The sequence below is a fragment of the Spinacia oleracea genome, chromosome 4 (genome assembly GCF_020520425.1).
Source record: "Spinacia oleracea cultivar Varoflay chromosome 4, BTI_SOV_V1, whole genome shotgun sequence".
Taxonomy (NCBI): Eukaryota; Viridiplantae; Streptophyta; class Magnoliopsida; order Caryophyllales; family Amaranthaceae; genus Spinacia; species Spinacia oleracea.
Genome location: NC_079490.1, coordinates 153,814,291 through 153,826,377, shown reverse-complemented (window position 1 = coordinate 153,826,377; position 12,087 = coordinate 153,814,291).

Genomic DNA, 12,087 nt, shown 5'->3' with positions numbered 1-12,087 from the left:
AATACAAAAACTTCAAATTCTCATACAAATCTCAAGTGTTCAAGCAATTGGGAGCTCCAAGAGGAATTCTAACCTAATCCTAACTAGGTAATTCCGAATCCCAATCCTAATCTTTTATGTGTTCTACAATTTTTCTTTCAAAATGATTAGTAAAGTTGACACTTTTTCTCTCAAAAGTGTCACTTACAACAATCACATATTTTTACAAAATCAACACTTTCTATGATTTAAATACAGAGTTATGGATTCCATGATTTTTAAGGTTGTTTGTAATCACTTCCTTAAACTAGAATCATTTTCAAGATATGGAGCAAATCAAAGGTGAGGCCTTTTTAACATTTAAAGGTCTAATCTTTGAGATTCAAAACTCCTCTTTTCAATATTCAAGTGCAAGTTTCATTTTCAAGATTCCATGATGTTTAAGGTTGTTTGTAATCATTTCCTTAAACTAGAATCCTTTCAAGTTATGGAGCACATCAAAGATGAAACCTTTTTAACATTAAAAGGCCTAATATTTGAGATTCAAGACTCCTCATTTCAATATTCAAGTGCAAATTTTATTTTCAGATTATCCTTAAACTAGAATCATTTCAAGTTATGGAGCACATCAAAGATGAAACCTTTTTAACATTAAAAGGTCTAATCTTTGAGATTCAAGACTCCTAAGTTCAATATTCAAGTTCAATATTCAAGATTCAATATTTGAAGTTCAATTTCTATGCCCAAAATCTAAGACACTTTTGGATGAGCATCTTGTCCTAAAGTTGAGATTTTTAGACTTAAATCCGTGTCGGACGCACTTATTATTAAGTAGTCGTTTGGCATTCGGATCTCAAATACAATAATTCAATTTCAATATCGCATCTTTTCAATTATGCACTTCAATACCACAATTTCAATAATGTCTTTCAATATCGCACTTTCATTTCGCACCTTTATTATTTGCTATTTTTAATTCCCCATTCTTTACTCATCTCACTTTAAGATGATGTGGTTTTGTACGCACTTTCAATAATTCCTTTATTTATTGTGTTGTTTCTTTACTTGTTTATCGCTTTCATCACCTCACATGCTAAATACAACAAAATGCAAAGTTACACCACACTTAACAAAGATAATTTCTTGGACAAACCGGCCTTAGGTTCCCTTAAATTAACTTTAAAGCGAAGTGGTCACAATACAAGTAGAAATTCTATGTGCTAAATTTCCAAGTTCAAACCCACATAGTGTCATGACTAGGGTTATTCGAAAATGCTCTTTGCCATGCACTCGAATACAATTTTTAAGGCTCGCGGAATAAGCATTTCGTTCCCTTGCCCGGATCTCATCCATCCGTTTCTAAGATTCAATGCCTTATCCAGTAAAGAGTCAACTTTGGTCTTTCCAAACGGGACCCTTAAAATTGTTTGGTGGCGACTCCTTCGAAATCCAAAAACATACAAGGCCCATTCTCCGTAGGGGAAAAAAAGTACGAAAAAACCCCCTACAACTCCGGAGACTCTGCTGGGGACTTCTGATTTCAAATTCGATAATACGAGCATGCTTTTAGCAACAAGTTACTGCCATGCTCAAGTTCTGGATGCCAGCTCCGGCGCCAGGCGCAGGCCCCTGCGCCAGACGCCGCTGCCTGCATCCAGCACAGTGGCTTCCAGTGGCTGGTTGCCCATGCTGCCCAAGTTTTCGAGTGTGAGTCAGTTCTGTTTTTGAATTTTGAAGGACACTCCCAAACCTTGAGAACGAATGTCGAAAAACGAGCCTTTCAAATACAATATTCGAGTGAGATTTTCAATTTTCATTTTTTAGGCATGTCATGCATATTTCGAAAACCATATTTGTGCAAAACGAATTTCTACCTTGCCCAATACAGATGTGTTATGCATTCGGGCTAGCCCCGGGGCAACGAAATGGTGACTCTCAATACGGTTCCTGACCAAAGTGTGTGACCATTTCCGCGCCTACCGAAACTTGAAATTTTCTTGACATTCCCGATGTCAAGCATGGAGGTCGTCTGCCGACACACACGTCCCTTAGGTGGATGTGCAAGTTGTTGCCGGATCCGCCTCTTAGTCAAGTACCCTTTTTGACACCCAAATCCTACCACTTGCATCATACAAAACTTAGACCGACCTTAGGTTGAGAACTTTGCATGTCGCATTCATATCCATGGTAGTGTGACAAAGTGCTATTTGTGCATTGTGTGGGCGTCTTTGCACGCGTGAATGACTAACCTCGAGTTCTAGCTTTGCCAAAACCATTAGCCTCCAACTAGGAAACCAAACCCCTAGGAGCATCATTCAAACTTCATGCATCCAAAATCTCTGATTTAAAGTCTTTTAGGAGTGCCACTCCATTCGATTCAAAACCCTCAAACACGCCTCACGCACCAATTCCAAAATTCAAAATTCAATCCAACGGCGTCATAATGCCCGATTTCCTAGTCCAAATTTCAAGTTCCAAATTCAAAATTCAAATACAACGACGTCATAATGGCCGGATTTCCTAGTCCAAATTTCAAGTTCCAAATTCAAAATTCAAATCCAACGGCGTCATAATGCCGGATTTTCTAGTCCAAATTCCAATTCCAAAATTCAAAATTCAATCCAACGGCGTCATAATGTCGGATTTTCTAGTTCAAATTCCAAATTCAAAATTCAAATCCAACGGCATCATAATGCCGGATTTCTCAATTCAAACACTCAAACCTCCTATTCCAACCTCAAAACCTCAAGTTCAAATGTCCAAACTCATGATGGCATAATGCCGACTTTTCAATTCAACCTTTCAAACTTCAAATTCGAATTCCTAAATTCAATCTTTCAAATTTCAAGTCCTACACTTCAAATTCCAAATCCATGATGGCGTAATGCCGAATTTCCCCATTCAATTCAAATTCAAAATTCTATGACCAACACCTCAAAATTCCAAGTCCACGGCGGCATAATGCCGGACTTTCAACTTTTAAGTCCCTATTCAAATCCCCCCTTCAAAAAAAAAAAAAAAAAAATTCAAAGTTCCAAATCCAATGCCTCAAATCCATGGCGGCTTAATGCCAGATTTTCAAGATTCCAAATTCAAAGCCTCATATTCTATACAAAACTCCTCTTTTCCAATTTCAAATTCCAAATCAAATTCGAATTTCAAACTCACTTTCAAACTACAAAAACTCTTACTTTCCATTTACCTCAAATTCGAAAAACATTCTATAATGGGTTGAAATTCCCCTAAAATAGTCCATTCTATAATGGGTTGAAATCCCTAAAATAGTCCAAATTTCAATGGGTTGAAATTCCCCTAAAATAGTCCAAATTTCAATGGGTTGAAATTTTCCCTAAAATAGTCCAAATTTCAATGGGTTGAAATTCCCCTAAAATAGTCCAAATTTCAATGTGTTGAAATTCCCCTAAAATAGTCCAAATTTCAATGGGTTGAAATTCCCCTAAAATAGTCCAAATTTCAATGGGTTGAAATTCCCCTAAAATAGTCCAAATTTCAATGGGTTGAAATTCACCTAAAATAGTCCAAATTTCAATGGGTTGAAAAAATCTCTTGAAATAATACAAGTCCAATTTCCAAATTCTCCAATGGGTTGAAAATCCCTAGAAATAGTACAAATTCCAATGGGTTGAAATTCCCCTAAAATAGTCCGAATCCGACTGCGGGTTGAAATCCCCTAGAAATAATGCCAATTCGATTCCCCCATTCCGAATTCTAACGGGTTGAAATTCCTTTGAAACATTCCAAATTCCAATGGGTTGAAAGTCCCCTAAAATATTCCAAGTTCCATTGACGGGTTGAAAATCCCTTGAAATAATCCAAACCTCATGCAAATTCCATTGGGTTGAAAATCCCCTGAAATAATACAAACCCGAATCCGAACTCTATTCCCGGGTTGAAAGTCCCTTGAAATAATACAAGTTCAATTTCTACATTTTTATCGGGTTGAAATTCCTCTAAAATATTCCATGCTCTATGTTGGGTCAAAACTCCCTCATAATATACAAAATCCAATGGGTTGAAATTCCCCTTTTAATATCCCAAGTTCTAGTACAAGGAGAAAGCCTCCACAAAAGAATGAAGCTCCTTTCAAATATTTCCAACGGGTTGCAAATCCCGAATATAAATACAAAATTAAAAATCCCGAATCTTCGGAGTGGCACTTAGAGTCAAGTCTAGGTCTCATTCATTGCATGCATATCATATCATGTGCCGGGAAGTCCTAGTTCTAAATTCAATTCATGTGATAACTAGGTGCTCGGACTCATTCTCTCAAAATCCAATTCAAGATGACTTCATTGGCAACGGCTGTAGTAGAGCTCTATGAGCGTGTTGAAGAAGCCGAGGCTCGCATAAGGGCTCTCGAAGACAATCAGGAAACCCTTTTCCATGCCGTGGGTCCTTTCGAGGTAGAGGAAATCTTTCATAACCAGAGGTCCATGCCCTACCTTGTGCAACCAGATGAAAATTCAGAGTCCGGGTTTGTTACTGGATTACCTCAAGAAGACATTTGTGGGATATGGGACAGTGACGATGAAGACATATACCAGGACCCTCCTATTGAGAGCATCTCCGACGATGAATGTCAGGAAATTTTGAATGCCGTTTGGTACTTGGACACTAAAGCAGAGAACAGTGTTCAGGCCATGACTCGATCCGGCCAAAAAGAGCCAGTCAACAGAACAACACCGACAACTAATGTTCCTCCACCTACCGAGGAAAATCCCTTGATCAAACAATTGAAGCGTACAAAGGCAGAGGTCAATATCTGGCAGCTCATGGCTTCCTTTATGGAGCATCGCACTACTCTAATCAATGCTCTTGTCAAGTTGAATATCACCCCGGAAGTCACTCCTGACGAGCTGATCGGGTTACTAACAAATACTTCCTCCGTCCCTTAATACTCGCACCGCTTTCCTTTTCGGGCCGTCCCTTAATACTTGCACCGCTTCTATAAATGGAAATTTATACCAATATTATATTATTACTCACACTTACTTACTAACCCTACCTACACCCCTATTCCCTACAAAAAATCATTTAAAAATTCACACCCCACTCACCACTCCCCACATCTTACACATTTTCCACTAACTATATTAAAAAAATACCCCACTATCAACTAACACCCATTAAATTAATAAGTCAATTTAAATGTCTTAAACTCTGCACCAGTCAAACCGGTGCGAGTATTAAGGGACAGAGGGAGTATGGAAGAAGGAATTACCTTTACAAATGAAGACCTCCCACCCGAGGGGGCAAGCCATCACAAGGCGCTCTACCTGACTGTTGAATACAAAGACAAAATTATCCCCATGACTCTAGTGGATAATGGGTCAACCATCAATTTGTGTCCTCTCCGTACTGCTGAAAATTTGGGCTTCACTCGCAGCGACTTTTCTAGTTCCTCCCAAGGTGTTCGCGCCTATGACAACACTCGTCGGGAAGCAATGGGGACTCTCACCCTTGTACTCCAAACAGGCCCAATTGAGCGCAAGGTAAGCTTTCAAGTGCTCAACATCAAAGCAAGTTTCAACCTCCTTTTGGGGAGACCTTGGATCCATGACCTCAAGGCCGTGCCATCTTCACTCCACCAGAAAGTTTGGATGGAGGTCCAAGGAAATATCATTACTCTAAATGCGTCCCATCCAAGAACCAAGATAGCTGACAAGGCTCTGATATTAATAGAACATGATGACAATGATGAAGACCTTTGGGGGTTCAGTGTTGAGGTAGGAGCCATCGAGTCCAAAATGAATCCTATGCCAAGGCACATAATGATTAAGCATGGGCGCTTCTTAGGCACTACTCTGCCACCGCCTACCGAATCTCCTTTCAAGACTCATGGTCAGACTAACTGTTGTGGTTTGGGATACAAACCGACAAAGTACGACAACAAGCAACAAGAGGCTAAGCTAAGGGCCCGTCGAGCTATGGGAAGTTCATAAAAGAAGGAGAAGATGACTTGTAGTTTGACTTCCTTGAGCCTTTCTATGATACTTCAAAAGGGGTCCTCTACCCTGGATTCCAGATCTTTCAAGACTGTCACTTCCTCGAGGATGCCCCTCCGGTACAAAACAAGGTCACACCTGAATGCCTTGATTCATCAGATTTTGGTCTCTTGTTCGACCAAGAAATAACACCAATCATTCCCGAAGATACTATGGTTCAAATGATCACCCAAATCGAAGATTTTGACCCGTCTAAGCTTATTGCTCCTAGTGAGAAGATGGTCAATGGCTGAAGGAAGTCCCTTAAGATTACTGCTCCAAATGGCAAAATGTTCAAGATTAGTGTGGGCGAAGGATCTATGATGAGCGAGTCCGAGTCTGAGGATGAGTCTGGATTTGAGTCTAGTGATGAGTCTAAGAGTCTAGGGCTAGAGTCTTGCATCAATCAAGAGCCTCTAAAGGCCGAGCTTCAAGTTAAAGCTGCCGATGTAATGATTGCTAATTTTAATAATACTTCAATTTCCTCCTACTCTTCAAGTCCAAATTCAAAACACACTCCTAATCCAAACAATTTTGCTTCACAAGAAAATGACCTTAAAAATCTTAAAATCTATTGAAAATCATGAAAACAGGACGCCCATAATTGAGGAAACAAAAAAAGTTAACCTTTCTAACAGCGGTGATCCAAAACTAGTTCTGATTGGTTTGACTCTATCTCAAGCAGAGCGAGATGATCTTATCAGGCTACTTTCAGAGTACATAGACGTCTTCGCATGGTCCTACCATGATATGCCAGGGGTTGATCCAAGCATCGGTCAACATACAATTCCCCTCATCCTAGGTTCAAAGCCCATCAAACAGAAACTCCGTCGCATGAAACCAGATGTTTCCCTCAAAATTCAAGAAGAAGTCTCTAAGCAGCTAGAGGCCGGGTTTATTCGAGAAGCCAAGTATCCGGAATGGATTGCAAATGTCAACCCAGTTCCAAAAAAATACAGAAAAGTACGGATGTGCGTTGATTACAGAGATCTTAACAGGGCTAGACCTAAAGACGGTTTTCCATTGCCTCACATCGACATCTTGGTCGACAACACCGCAAATCATGCCTTACTCTCTTTTATGGACGGGTATGCGGGCTACAATCAGATTCTTATGGCAGAGGAAGATATGGAGAAGACAACCTTCATCACTCAGTGGGGTACATATTGCTACACAGTTATGCCGTCCGGACTGAAGAACGCAGGGGCTACGTATCAAAGAACACCCACAACCATTATGAGCGACATGATTCACAAAGAAATTGAGGTATATGTCGACGACATGATCGTCAAATCCAAAGAGCGACATGAGCATATAACAGTACTTCCAAAATTCTTCAATAGGCTCAGGCAATACAATATGAGGCTCAATCCTCAAAAATGTGCATTCGAGGTAACGTCGGGCAAGTTACTTGGGTATATCATCAGTTCTCGGGGCATCGAGGCTGATCCTTCAAAAATCAAGGCCATTCTAGACATGAAACCGCCAACGAATGAGAAAGAGATTCGGGGTTTCCTTGGCAGGTTGCAATACATTAGTAGGTTCATCTCAAAGCTCATTATGATCTGTGAACCAGTATTCCGAAAGCTCCGCAAGAGTGAGCCCAAGGTATGGGACGAAGACTGTCAGCATGCATTTGACACTATCAAAGATTACCTTTCCAATCCGCCAGTGTTAAAGCCGGCAATACAGGGGCTCCTCTCAGGCTTTACCTTACAACAACTGATTCAGCAGTAGGGGCCATGCTTGCCCAAGAGATTGAAGGCAAAGAAAGTGCCGTATACTTTATAAACAAGAAGCTGCTCGAGAATGAAACCAGATATACTTAACTCGAAAGGCTCAGTATTGCCTTGGTTTGGGCCACGAAGAAACTACGGCACTACATGCTCTCCCACACAGTGTATGTAATTTGCAAAGCAGATCCTCTCAAGTACCTATTTGAAAAGCCAGCCCTCAACGGACGGTTGTCCAGATGGTTGATCATGTTAGCGGAATTAGATCTCAAGTACATTCCTCAAAAATCTATCAAGGGTTCGGCGGTCTCAGACTTCCTAGCCGACTGCCCCATTGAGGCAGAAGAAGAGGATTATGACTTACCCGATGAGCAAATTCTAATGACAAGCGATGACAGTTGGTCGTTGCACTTTGACGGTGCCTCAAATCAGAACGGATGTGGTGTTGGAGTGATTCTAGTAGCCCCGGATGGCACTCACATTCCTATGTCAGCAAAATTGCAATTCAATGTCACGAACAATGTGGCAGAATATGAAGCATGCATTATGGTCCTAGAAGCCGCCTTAGCATTGGGTGTCCAGAAACTTCGAGTGTACGGGGATTCTTCCCTAATCATCAATCAAATTTCCGGCAAGTGGAAAGTCAGAAGCGAAAGCTTAGCCCCATACCAGTCCTATCTTGAGAAGCTGTCTGAGCAAGTGGAAGAGCTTCGCTACACATACCTCCCAAGAGAGGAGAATAAATTCGTCGACGCACTGACAAAACTGGCATCAATGATCAACATTCCAAATGGCATGGCTGAAATGCCACTTACAATTGAAACGCGTCAAGAAGCAGCATATGTCCATGCTATTGACTACGTCGAGCCTGACAAAGATAAGCCTTGGTTTACGGAAATTCAAAGGTATCTACAAAACTCTGAGTACCCCTCGCACTTTTCAAGCAAGAGTCAAAGATTTTTACGCCTACAATCAGCCAACTTCGTCATAGAAGGCGGCGTTCTATACAAGAGGTCCCCTAGCGGCCCCAATCTTCAATGTGTTGATAAGTACGAAGCACAAAGAGTCATGGATACCGTGCATGTCGGAGTCTGTGGTACCCACGTGAATGGGAAGATGTTGGCCCTCAAAGTCATCAGAGCTCGGTATTACTGGACCACCCTCGAACGGAATTGTTACTTCTTCGTCAAGAAATGTTCTACCTGCCAAAAATGTGCGAACCTGAAGCACATTCCCCCATCCTTGCTATATTCTCAATCATCACCATGGCCATTCTTAGCTTGGGGTATCGACGTCATCGGCAAAGTTACTCCAACAGGAACCGAAGTCATGAATTCATACTGGTCGCAATCGACTATTTCGCTAAGTGGGTCGAAGCCAGGTCATTCAAAGTGTTGGGTTCCAAGCAAGTGGCCCAGTTCATACAAGAAAACATCATATGCAGATACAACTTTCCTCACGAGTTCATTAGTGACCAGGGAACCCATTTCCAAGGAGAGTGTGAAAATCTTTAAGTACAAAATTCAGCATCACCGTTCTTCGCCTTATCGCCCGCAAACTAATGGGGCAGTCGAAATGTCAAAGCCATCATCATGAAAATGACAACCAATTACAAAGACTGGCCCCAAAAGTTACACTTTGCATTGCGGGGGTATCGAACTTCAATCCGCACTTCAACGGGCTCACCCCCATTTTCATTTGTCTATGGAATGGAAGCAGTACAACCTATTGAGCTGGAGATACCGTCTCTAAGGATAGTCCTCGAAAGCAAAATCCCAGAAGCTGCATGGGTACAAGAAAGATATGACGACCTAGTCATGCTCGATGAGCGTCTGCTTCAAGCCGCTCACCATGTACAAGTCTATCAGCGCCGAGTGGCCAGACATTTCAACAAGAGGGTCAAAACCCGAAACATCAAGGAAGGCGAGCTCATCTTGAAGCCCTTGCAAGAGCGTCATGGACCCAAGGGGAAAATTCAAACCCAACTGGGCAGGGCCATACATTGTCAAGAAAATCCTCTCCGGGGGAGCAGTCGAATTAACAGATGTCGATGGGACAGAGTTCCGTTCCTTGACGAACCTCGATCAGCTCAAGAAGTTCTATGTCTAAGTTCTAGATTCAAGATTCAAAGTCAAATTCAAAAAGTTATGTATGTTAGAACTACGTTCTGCCTGATTCCTTAACGGGACACGTATGCAACCTCATTCCGAGGCCCGGCCACTTTAATACAAAAAATTCAAAGTTTCCTCAATTAAGGGCATCCTAAAAATCAAATCAAAATTCAAAATTCAATTGTTGTTGTGGTTTTCATTCCAAATGTGCAAATAAAAAGCAAAGCATGTTCAAGCGAAAATTAACACAATAACTTTTATTTGGCTCTAAAGCCTCCTTCAAAGCTAATTCAAAGTACAAGGTTGGAATCAAGTGAAACAAAGTTCAAAGCCTTTTCACTTCCACTAAACACAATTCCCAAACACATCTTCTAAACACACTCTTAAACACACTTCTTGCTAATACAATTTCAAACACATTATGCCTACAAAGATCTGGGGTCGGGCGACTATGCTCTTGAGTCCTGGCACCTTGAGTATTATCCCCTGCCTCTTCCTTGCAATCATTCATCAATCTTCCCCTTGCCCAAGCGGCGGGAGAAGGAACTTGCTAGTCTTCCAAGTCGGGAGGATGAGGAACCTCCTTTGGACCCAGAACGGTCAAGCACCGGACGGGCCACACTCCCATCACCTTCTTCATAGTTAGTTGGTGCAGGATGTCTAGCTCTAGAGCCTCGGACTCCCGCTGGTCCGGAGAGAGAAATGTCCCTTTGGCTTGGGCCTCCCATCCATACAATATACCCCGCAGACAGAGTAGCAGGCTCAGGTGGGAATTGAATATTCAAGAATGGTTTGGCAACCCAATACCGCCTCCAAACTTCAAATCGATTAGCATTCAGTGCAACAGGTTTCGGATGCTCCTCAGCACAATCCGGGATTTCTTGCTTCAAACCATATTGTCTCATCACTCGAGCAGGAGCGTAGAAGACTAACATTGTGAGGCTGGGCACCCTCAAAGTAGTAGAGCCAGGTGCATGTCTCATAGCAGCGATTCCCCACCAAGGAACTACCCACCTGATACAAGATTCAACCCTCGAGAGTGCGCAACTCCACTCATCCAATGAAAGCCGGCCATACATCATGGGCCGCACAGTGAATCCTTTCCTATTATAGCTTTCCATGTTCTCTGGTGGCGCCACCAATATGAGTCTCTCCATAAGCCAGACCTTGGGGAAAGTAAAAGAAAAGCAATTCAAAATTCAACTCAATATACAAGTACAATTTCAATATACAAGAAAGCCCCAGAACCTTACTTGGAGTAGTACCGGACTTCTTGACGGCAAGGAAGAGGGGTCCGACTTCAGCATATCAAGGCCCGTCAATGTCTCGCCAATCACGAGCGGCATTGGGTCCCTACCACTAGCAAAATTCTCCACAATATCTATTAGGGAGGCATCACCATTGCCAAACCCCTGCTTCTAAAATAGGAAGCGAGCAAAGATACACAAACTCAAGGCCCTCAAGCGGAAAACCTTAGGGACATCAAGCCCAACAAAGTAAGTGACAAGGAGGGAAAAATCCACCCCTCGGCCATATACAACAGCACTCAAAAGTGGGGGCTTCAAGCCCAAATATCTTTCAAAAGCCAAGAAAAAGTGTTCTTCAACACTAGGCATGCATGGTTCCATCATAAGGGGCCACCCCAATATAGCACTGAACTCTTCAGGGAGGGGACATACCTCGTTGTTTTCAAAGCGGAAAACATGGTGAATCGGATCCTAAGCCTCCAAATCAGCAAGAATGAAATGCATTTCAAGTTTCACAAACCGGAAAGAGGCGAACACCCCAAGATGCATGCCGTCAAGCTCCCTTTTCTCCAATTTACCTAACGAACCAAGCCAAGAGTTCAAGGCGTTTTCAAAAGATATAGCCATTTTCTTTCTTTTTCGAGAAGAAGCAGTATGCAAAGAAGAGCAGAGAAGGAGTGGTGCAAGAATGTGATCTGGAAAGCTTCCTATTTATACAAAAACCGGCATTGCGCTGGGCGCCATGGCCTGCGCCAGGCGCAGGGCCTGCAACAAGGACGAGCTCAACGTCCCCTTTATGATTCCGAGTACGCACTCTTTATAGCTTTGGACAACTAGTGCAGCCCCAATAATTCATGCTGAAGATTCAAAAAGCCGCAAGTCGCGCAAATTCAAGCAGTCCGAATCAGCACTTCGGGTCGATTTCGGGTCAATCTGTTCAAAATTCAAGCATTCTAGTTCTAGATCGACGTCCTAAGTCGAGTCTGCATATGCATGAGCAAGAGTTGAATAT